Raw genomic sequence first — 11,677 nt, 5'->3', positions numbered from 1 at the left:
TGAAGGTAAAGTACCTTGAAAAGAGTAATTCTTATTAGTAGTCAGTTGGCAGTTGCAAAATATAATGGTTAATAAATACTGAGTTTTTACAATTCTAGGAACACATCCCTTATATTTGGTCAATTCGAGTGTACTGGACTTGAGTAACAATTTTATACCCAGGATTCCAACCTCTGTGTTTCCCAGATATAGGAGAAATTCCTGCATTAAGTGCTTGTCCCATATAAGCAAAGGCCAAAGGCTTCCTTCAGTGGGGTCACAGGTGCTTTCATACTGAGACCAATTTCTACATTATCCCCATCCCATCACCAACTTCCTCTGCATGCCCATGCCAAACCTCCCAGGGGTCTCAGGTCTGTTCAGTTTCTGCACAGAACTTCCCTCAGACTGGAATATTCCCACTTCCTTACCAGGCCACCGGTCTCTGCTCTTCCTGGGATGGCAAGCTACTCCCTAATACTAAAGACACAGGCTTCCAACCTTGCATTTTTGGGAAAGCCTCAGCTGTCTCTCCTCCCACCCTCCAGGCAGACTTACTCATTCTCTTACTGGGCTGGAACAGGGCCTTATACATTCTTCTTATAATACTTCATTGATTTTGTTTACGTGTCTGTCTCCTCAACAAGATGCTGAGCTCTTGGAAACAAGGCTGTGTTATTCATCTCCACCCTCAGCACCTAGGGATGTTAACAAAAGCATATGGGTACCCAGAGAAACTTCCTTGAGTGTCATATCATGTATTAGGAAAATTGGGAGCTTAGATTTACTATAAGTAAACCATCTCTTCTGTGAGGGTTTTTGAAGTGTATTTGAAATTCTAATTTTACTACAAGATAAAGAAAGTACATTTGCCTAAGAAATTAATAAAAATGCAGAGTTGAGATTTCCTACCTCAGATCTAAGGAATTTTTGCACCTTTGAAACAGATGCCCAGTCACCTGTATTTCCAGAAACTTCCCCAACCAACTCTGATGCACCTCAAAGTTTGAGAACCATTGCATTAGGCCAATCTGACTTATAAATTGCTGGTTCCAATTGCTTCAAATGTTTCCTATTGTGAAAAGGAGCAGAAACAAAGTGCCCGTTCAGAGAGCTGGCTGCCCTCTCCCCACCTGGTCTCAGGTGCCTGGGTTTTCCCTGGAGAGTTCATGTCGCCTTCCTTATCGCTCAGAAGCCTTTGATCAGGAGCTTCTTCATTCTGGCTCATTCTTTACTTCAAAGCTGGGAAACCCGATCCGCTCCTCTCTCTTCCCTCCACCCAGGGCCCAGTCAGCCCCACAGTTGGGTCGGTCACTTGGGAAGACTGGGCAGACCGGCTTCTCCTAGAGGCTAGAGGAAAATCCTTTGTGTGGCACTCCTGTCTCATTATCCCCCAACACAATTGGTGCCACAGAGAAATGAGGAGAGGAAATAAAACCTTGTTCTAAGCCTGCCGCCATGGGTGTGAAATAACCACACTTAGGGTGCAGGTTTAGGAACAGTTTTGCAGTGTTCCATCTCCTAATCCCTGAGGCAAGTCTTCCTGGGTTAAATAGCAAGGGTGCTTTATAGAATCCAGTCACTTGGAGGTTCCAGAATGAATCTCCTTTTATCTGAGCATTAAAATTAGTTCTCAAAGGGAAAGTTTACGAGGGAAGATGATAAATGATTTAGCTTTGTGAATATGGGAAGAGTGATAGTCCAGTTTCTTTGATAAATTATTTCATTTCAGAAGACTGGCATGCGCTAAGGTAAGATGCTATTTTAAATCCAGTTTAACAACCCACAAGCTTCACATTTCCGCTTCCCCAAATGCCCAAGGGATAACCCAAACTTTGCTTTTAAATAAGGACAAGTAAATCAGGAGGGTCATTTTAAAAACAGTTTCATTGAGCTATAATTCACGTATCAGAAAATTTACCCATGGAAAGCATGCACTTCAATGGTTTTTGGTGTATTCACAATGTTAAGCCATTATCACTACAATCTAAGTTTAGAATGTCCTCATCATCTCAGGAAAAAACCCTGTACCCATTAGCAGTCACTTTTCTACTTCTTCCACCTGCACAGCCCTGGGAAACAGTATTCTACCTTCTGTCTCTATAGATTTGCCTATTTGGGGCATTTTCTATAAATGGAGTCATACAATATGTGGCCTTTTGTGACTGGCTTCTTTCGATTATGAGAATATTTTCAAGATATTAAAATAATGCTGCTATGAATGTTAATATACATGCTTTTCTGTGTATAAGTTTTATTTTTAATACTAAGAATGGAATTACTGCATCATACAGTAACTCTATAATTAACATTTTGAGGAGCTGGCAAACAGTTTCTGAAATGGCTGCACCATTTTATATTTCACTAGCTGTGGATGAGTGTTCTAATTTCTTTTTATTCCATTGTTTTAATTATAACCATTCTAGTGAATATACATTGGTATCTCATGGTAGTTTTGATTTGTATTTATTTCACTAAAAGTTAATGATGCTAAGTATCCATCATGTCCTTATTGTCTTTTTTGAAGAAATGTCTATTCAAATACTTCGTTCATTTTTAAGTTGGATTACCTATATTTTCATTACCAAATGTAAGCATTTTAAAATCTATTTTGTAAATAGTCTCCTTCTCAAATATATGATTGTCAAATATTTTCTCCAAGACTGGATTGTTGCTTTGTTTTCTTGATGATGTGGTTTAAGGATGAATGTTTTAAATTTTCATTAAGTCTAATATATCCATTTTTTTATTTTATGCTTTTGGTGTCAGATTTAAGAAAGCATTGCTTATTCAGAGTGACAAAATTTTACTTCTGTTTTATTCTAAGAGTTTTAACATTTTAACTCCTAAACTTAATTCTATGATCTACTTTACTTTTTGAGTATGATGTGAGGTAGGGGTCTGAAGTAATTATTTTGCACAGTGCCCCAGCTTAATTTAATTAAAAGAATTAAATGTTCTTGACAATCTTGTTGAAAATTAGTTGACTGTAAATTTGAGAGTTTATTTTTGGACTACTAATTTTACTCTATTAATCTATATGTCTATTGTTACATTAGTATTACTTGGTCTTTATTACTGCAACTTTGTAGGAAGACTTGAAATTAGGAAGTGTGAGTCTTCCAATCTTTTCCTTCTTTTCAAGATTGTTTCTCCTATTCTGGATACTTTGCAATTCCATATGAATTTTAGGGTCAGCTTGTCAAATTATTCTTAAAAGACAACTAGGGTTCTGATAGAGTTTGCATTGAATCTTTGGATCAATTTGGAGGGCATTGCCATATTAACGATATTGTCTTTCAATCCTTGAACGTAGGGTGTCTTTCCATTAACTTAAATCTTTAATGGTTTTCAACAATGTTTTAGATTTTGTAATGTACAAGTCTAGAACTCATTTTGTTAAATTTATTTGTATTTTAACATTTTTAAAAAATTATTTTATTTTCATGATTTCATTTCTAAATTGTTCATTGGTATTGCATAGAAAAGTAATTTTTATATTAATATTGTATCATACATCCTTGCTTAACTCATATATTAGTTACAATAATTTTTGGTGGGTTTCTTAGGATTTTCCATATACAAAATCATGACACACAAAAATAGAGATAGTTTTACTTTCCTTTCCAATCAGGATGTCTTTCATTTCCTTTTCTTGCCTAATTATCTTTCTTACATATCTAGTGAAACATAGACTAGAAGTGGTGAGAGTAGATATCCTTGTCTTATTTCTCATCTTAGGGAAAAAGCATTCAGTCTTTCACTATTCAATATTATATTAACCATGGGTTGTTCACAGATGCCTGATATGATTTGGCTCTGTGTCCCTACCAAAATGTCATCTTGATTGTAATTCCCATGTGTTGAGGGAGGGACCTGGTGGTGGGAGGCAATTGGATCATGGGAGCTGTTTTCCCCATGCTGTTCTCATGATGGTGAGTTCTCATGACATCTGATGATTTAAAAGTGGCATTTCTTCCCCACCTCCTGCTGCCATGTAAGACGTGCTTTACTTCCTCTTCCACCATGATTGTAGGTTTCCTGAGGCCTCCCCAGTCATGTGGAACTGTGAGTCACTTAAACCTCTTTTCTTTATTAATTACCCAATCTCAGGTATTTCTTTATAGCAGTGTGAGAATGGACTAATACAATTCCCTTTATCAAACTGACAGAGTTCTCTTCTATTCCTAGTTTACTGAGTTTTTCAGAAAAAATTGTGATGAGAGGGTGTTGGATATTGTCAATTTTTTCTTCCTCTATTTGAGATGATCGTGTGGTTTTTGCCCATTATTTTATTAATATTGTGTATTATATTGTTTTATTTTGAAATACTAAACCAAACTTGTATTCCTGAGTTAAATCTAATTTCTTATGATATAGTCTTTTTTAATGCTGCTGGATCTAGTTGACTTATAAGTTTATGAAGATTTTTATGTGTCTATTCAAAATAGATATTGGTCTGTAGTTTTCTTATGCTATCTTTGTCTATTTGGGTATCCTTGTAATAGTGGCATTAATGGATAAATTAGAAAGTGTTTGTTCTCTATCTCCTATCTTATGGGAAGTTTTTGAAGGATTGGTGCTAATTATTTAATGTTTGATAGAATTAACCAATGAAGTTATCCAGACCTGGATTTTCTTTGTGGGAAGATTCCAAATTACTAACACAATTTCTTTACTCTTTATAAGGTATACCAACAAGTAAAGTATATCGATATATATTATTTATTTTCTCTTTAGTAAATTTTTGTAGTGTGTGTCTGTCTGGAAAACTGTTCATTTCATCTGTTACCTAGTTTGTTGACACACAGTTGTCCAAAGTATTCCCTTATAATCATTGTTTTTGTGAGGTTTGTAGTGATGTTCCCTCTTTCATTCTGATTTTAGTAACTTGAGTCTTTTTCTTCCTTGTCAGTGTAGCTAAAGGTATATTAATTTTGTTATTTTCAAAAAACAAAAAGCAAAAAAAAAAAAAAACCACAACTTTGATTTTGTTGGCTTTTTCTATTTCATTTATTTTCTTGAGCTTTACTATTCTCTCTCTTTTACCTGTTTTGGGTACAGTTTGCTCTTTCTTTCTGGTTTCTTAAGGTAGAAGCTTATATGACTGATTTGAGCTATTTCTTTTTTTTAAAAAAAAAAAAAAGTAAGTTCTTATAGCTATATATGCATTCCTGAGCACTGTGTTAGCTGTATGTCATACATTTTGTACATTGTGCTTTCATTTTCATTCACCTCAAAGTATTTTCTAATTTTCCTGTAATTTCTTCTTTGACCTATCGAATTGATTTTTTTAAACACGTTTTGTCTAGTTTCCAAATGTTTGTAAACTTCTCAAATTTCTTTCTCTTATTGGCTTTTAATTTTATTCCAGTTTGGTCAGAAAACATACTTCATATAATTTCACTTCTTTTGAATTTACTGAGACTTGTTTTATAGCCTAACAAATGGTCTCTCCTGCTGATGGGCCCGTGTACCCCTGAAAGGAATATGTATTGTGCTGTTGATCTATCTTAGATGTAATCAGAATATCTGGGGCCCTTACAAATCTTTGTTTAACAAACTCTCCAGGTTATTCTGATTCATGCTCCAGTTTGAGAACTACTGATTTCCAATGGGTACCTCTCTGCCTTGCCCATATTTTTCTCAGATGTAATGAATCAGGAATTTCACATGCAGGTTGTCTGGAATTCATTGCTGTTCTCTGACCCTGGTACACAGTGAGTCCTCCAACTACATATTTCTCCAACTCTGCAGTGTTGGTCTAATTTGGATTATTAAGCTTAAACCTTTATTTGCCACTTAGCATTCTGTTCCTTGTAGGACCAGGAGGCCTTTTGATCAGGCTCCTTGTCTAAGGTTCTGATGCAATGCTTAGTTCTTTCAAGCCCTTTCTTGCAATCCTGGAATCTGCTTCTTTATTCCCAGGAAATAGATGGGCTTGACTCTGAATCAAGTGATTATTTAGAATCTTAACAGTGGTTCTTCCCCCATCCCTTGAATCACCACCATTATTCCCATTTGCTTGAGACCTCTGTTGGTCTTATCCCACTCTCAAGAATGATTCTTTTTAGATTTTGTCACTTACAAAAATAAGTTCCCATTATATCATGCCTCTTTCTTTACAGTTCTTTGTACTCTTTATTGGGACTATCATCTAAGTACTTTAGCAGTGCCCTCCATACCTGTGCCAGTGCCTTCCAGCTCCTTGGGGCTCTCTTTTCTCACTATGACTCAACAAGTAAGGTTAAGTTTCACTAGAATGTTTTATAACCAAATTTGACCTAGATTATTTGGTTTAATTCTGAATGCCATACTTTAAACTAGAGATATTCAGTGAAATAAAGATAAATTGCATGTTCCTAAAACTGGAAACTATGTCATTAGAGAAGTTGGTTTTATGGGACAGCATCTTCCCTTTAGATGCACTCTTATAGCAGACACTTCAGATTCCCCGCACAGATCCATTTATCAGTTCTGAACACTCATCTCCCTAGTGCTGCAATAGGCTCACCACTGATCTCTCTCCAAGTACTTATCATCTACTGAAAGGATCTAACCATGCCCCCAGGGAATGTTACCCTTTCTTCTGAAGGCAGTTTGCAGCATATGACTGTCCATTCCTTTGCCTCAAGGTAAGACAGTTCTGCTTGCTCTTCATGCCCCATAGCTCCGCGTGGGATCAGGCAGAAGCCAGACTACAACTGAGACCACATTCTTGCTTAGCTTTTTCTTTTACCCCAGTCTCCCTTAATAAACCACCTGCACATGAATCTCTTTCTCAGGCTCTGCTTCTGGAGGACCTAACCTAAGACAACCCAAGACCTCTTACTTAAGGAAATTAGTGTTACTTGTGATCACCATTTTCTATTATCTATGCGAGGGTCTTTGAGCCCCTTCAAATCCACATATTTGTAAGAAATATCTGCAAATTAGCTCTTTATTTCCTCTTTATTTAAATATCAATCTTATTGGATTTTTTTTTTTTTTTGAGACAGTCTTGCTTTGGCACCCAGGCTAGAGTGCAGTGGGGCGATCTTGGCTCACTGCAGCCTCACCTCCTGGGTTCAAGTGATCCTCCTGTCTCAGCTTCCAGAGTAGCTGGGATTGCAGGTGCCCACCACCATGCCCAGCTAATTTTTGTATATTTAGTAGAGACATGGTTTCACCATGTTGGCCAGACTTGTCTCCAACTGCTGACCTCAAGCAATCCATCAATCATATTGGATTTTAATATTTCTGTAACAGAAGAAAGAAAAACCTAAAAACCTATCCCACACTGCCCCATGTGAGGTAATAAAATTTTGGTTAGATGTCTCCATACGTCCATAGAGTAATGGAGTTTTAATTGTTTGTCATCGTAAGCCTATATTTTTTTCTGTGAGTTAAATAATGAAGGGCATCAGAAGACCGCATTTACTTTCATTTGGTGTACAGAGCTCACACTGGTCAGGGTCTCACGGAAAATGACTTTGCTGGGAGCCCCATTGCTAGGTGAGCCTCACCAGCTTGAGTCCAGATCTGCTTAAGCAGTTGGGAAATTCCTTCTTCAAGCAGAAGGCAGGGTCAGGGAGGATAACACCAAAACATTGCCCAGCATTGCATTTCCTATAGCAGGCTCTGCCTTTGAGGTCTGTAATTTTAATCTTACTGACAAGAGGAAATATGAAAGTATGGTCTTGATCAAGGAGGAAAAGTATTCTTAATTCTATGAGTCCTTAGAAAGCTCTAGGATTCTGGAGAATAAATGAGCCAAGGAAGTCAGAGAGTTAACTCCAAATATCTGAAGGTTAGTCATATCAAAATAGTAAATTATTTCAGCATTGTTTCCAATAGAATAGAGTTAAAAATAACAGTTGGAAGAAACAAAATTATGTACAGGTTACAGTGAGAGAAATGCACAAATGAGGGGCATTTAAATCAACATGAAAAGCAGATGTAGAGAAAGTGACATGGGCTGAGTGTTGACAGGTGAGTAGGATTTCACAAGGGAAAGAATATACCAGGAATAGGCATGTGTGAAGACACCAAACCAGACATCCCATGTCACACAATGGATGCTACGAGTCATTCAGTGTGGCTGGATATGAGATATGTGGTAGGGGGTGGAGAAGAGGACAGAGTCTGGAAAGAAAGCAGAGATGGAACATTTCGGGCCTCTTATGTTGATCTAGAATTTGAATTTCCTCCAGAAAGCATATGTGAATTTATTGGAGGGTGTTAAAAAGAGAAATAAAATAATTAGGATTTTTGTTTTTTACTTACTCAAGTACTAGCAAAAAAGACAGACCAGGCGAGGAGATGAATGGAGTGAGAAGAAAGCCCAGGAGAATGAGAAACTAATGAGGACCTAAATGCAGGCAATGGAGGTAGGTATGGGACAAGAGAAATTAATGAGGTGAAATATACCGAGAACTGATTGGCTGAAAAGATGACTGAGAAAGAAGAGTCCAGGATGATATGCAGTTATTGAGAAAGAGAGAGAGAGAATACAGGGGAAGACAGAAGCAAAAAGGTGCTGGGAGAAAAGGAAAATAGATTAAAGGAACAAGAAAAGAAGACACACTTTTTGAGGACTGTTTCTGCAGGTTTTAGGGACCTGACCTTATGAATAATTGCGCTGAGGTAGAATTAAGGGCTGAGGACAACCCTCTAGAACAATATTGTCCAATGGAAACACAAACTGACTATATATGTATTTAAACTTTTTAGTAGCTACATTTTTTAAATGTAAGAAGAAACAGATAAAACTAATTTAATAATATACTTAACTCAGTATACTCAAAATACCATTACAACATGTTATCAATGGAAAATATTGATGACATATTTCATTCTTTTTTTGTACTAAGTCTTCTAAACCTGTTACATAATTTATGATTACAGCACATATATATTCAGATATTAAATTTTTATCAATACTACTTGATCTGTATTTATACATCATAAAGTATACGGTTGAAAAGATAGATCCACATATCCAAGTGGTTTTGAACATAAAAGTTTTCTGATAATAGAATCAAGTATTATTTTAAAATTTAAATTAAATTTAAATTAACTGTAAAACATATTCCTTTATCTCTCTAGCCACATTTATAGCAGTCAATAGTTACATGTGAGGCAGTGGCTACCATACTGGGCATACAGCTCTAAAATCTTATTACTTAAAGTGGGACCTGAACACCACAGCATTAGTATGCTCTAGAAGTTAGTGAGTCAATTTAGAATCTCAGGTCCACCCCAAAATTGACTGAATCACAATCGTCATTTTAGCAAGATCCTCAGGTGATCTGTGTGCACACTAAAGTTCAAAGTTCAAGATGCATCACCTCAGAAGACAGAAAAGATCACATGAAGACTTCAGGGACACTGAGGCACAGTATAATGAGGTGACTTAGCCAATACTTCGCAATGAGAGCACTGGAAGAACATACATAGAATCTAGAAACTTAGAGTTTGTTTCTTGTCTGAACACCCATATGGTACTGATTCATTTAGTCCAAACTTATTTTTCATCTTGGCATTCACATTCATAAATCCAGTATCACACAGGAGAACCCATTAGCTTAAGGATATACAGCATTCAGACAGACATTCTGAAGCAGAAAATATGTGAAAGGGTCCCTCAAAAGATGATTTCTGAACTCTGTTTAATGAAAACCACAATTGGTTCTATGGAGGCAAAAGCAGAGTTTATGATTGGTCCTCTAACATACAGAGGATTTAATTACTCCCATCATGACTCTGTTTTAATTTACTCTTGTTCTCTGAATCCTTCTGTCTTTTAATTGCAGGTCAGGACAAAGGGCTATCTTTAACAACACCAGGAGAGAGAAAACTGGATAGACAATAATGCAGGGTGGCTTTTGTATTGAGGCCTGCTTGTGCTTATGAACTGTGATGAATGACAGATGCAATTGCATGCTGAAAACTGGGTTGAGTAATCCAGGCTCAGTTATCTGTCTGAATACCTATAATTATAGAACTTTAGGTACTTAATTTTATTATGAGAGGTGGTGAGTTTACAAAACTCACTATGGGCACAAATTAAAATAGTTCAATAATTTTAAGAAACTCAAAATTATCCAAAGCCATTTATAATTCATATTCAATATTAGCATAATCAATGTCTAATTTTTTCATCTAAATAACAAAATATTTTGAAATTTGGAATCCCCAGAGATACAGAAAAGCTGATAGACTGTGCTTTTCCCATGAGCTATGTCTTTACCACACACATTGTCCAAGTTGTAGCCATTCAATAAATTCAAATATTAGAAAACTGTCGAATCCACCATTTTTACATTCAAATGATCAGAAGCTTCCAAACATCATCTGAATTTGGTTTTCTGGCATAATAGCTATTATAATTAATAAACTTATTTGCATGATCATTATAAATTGTCACAGAATCGCAGATCTGCCGAGAGATTGAAAGATGTGATTTAGATAGTATTGAAACCCTAGGGAGTAGTTGATGTAGAATAACACAATGACTCATTGGAAAGTTAAACTGAGTACTACTCTATATAACTTCCAACATTCTCTCACTCAATTTCAATTCTGAGCTCAGAGATCTGTATCATTGTCTGATGAAGCTTATCTAAGTCAAATTTCAGCTAAAGATCCCTTGTTGAAGGCATCTCTGCCCCTCTCAATTTCCTGAAATAAATATAAAAATAATAATGATGATGATGATGATATTCTAGAAAACTACAAAGCTTCAAAGAAGTTAGTAAGCAGCAAAATCTCAGACCACGGTTTATGAAAGAAGAGTTGAAAAGTTCAATGAAAAAGAAATCTGGTTTAGAAAAAAAGCCAAAAGTTGAAAAATAGATCTACACAAAATGGTTCCCTAAAAGTGCCACCTCCGGACAGAAAGTCCATACTAAAGCCCCCTCTACTGTAAGAAGCAGCAAGATTTGTTGCATCTTGAGCCACATCTTTTAGTGTGAAGTGGCAGAGAAGGTGTGTAGAAAGAAAAACACGTACATGTAAAAAACAAACTACCACCACCAATCACAAATGCAATTGTATGGGAAGATGGAGGAGGAAAAGTGAGTGACCAAGAGCTCTGCAATGACAATAAAAGGAATAGTCTTGAAATCACTATACACATACACAGACACAAACGTGCACACACACTTAAAGATGTTCTTGTTTTGTTTTTGGCTGGAGTGCAGTGGCATTGTTATAATTCACTGCAGCCTTGAATTTCTGTGCTCAAGCTGTCTTACCACCTCAGCCTTCTGAGTAACTGATACTACGGGCATGCACCACCATGCCAGGCTATTTGTGTATGTGTTTGTGTGTATGTGTAGAGACCGGGTCTCACTATGTTGCCTAGGTTGGTCTCAAACTCCTGGACCCAAGTGAAGCAATCCTCCTGCCTCAGTCTCCCAAAGCCCTGGGATTACAGATGTGAGCCACCATGCCCAGCCAAGAATAATAATTTTAAGGACTTATGGATACTTGATGCCCCTAAGCGCTGAAGAAGTAAGTGTAAATATTTCCTCAAAGAATTTCCACAGGGAAATTTTCAATATTTATTCTCTCTCTCCATCTCTCTCTCTTTCACACACACACACATACAAACACACACACACACCATCCCAATACACACACATATACATACCATCCTAAAGCACCCATGGGAACAATACCCTGTGAGAAAGAGATATCAAGACAGCTTTAGTGT

This window comes from Mandrillus leucophaeus, unplaced genomic scaffold (genome assembly GCF_000951045.1).
Source record: "Mandrillus leucophaeus isolate KB7577 unplaced genomic scaffold, Mleu.le_1.0 Scaffold116, whole genome shotgun sequence".
NCBI lineage: Eukaryota > Metazoa > Chordata > Mammalia > Primates > Cercopithecidae > Mandrillus > Mandrillus leucophaeus.
This window is presented reverse-complemented; position numbering follows the sequence as displayed.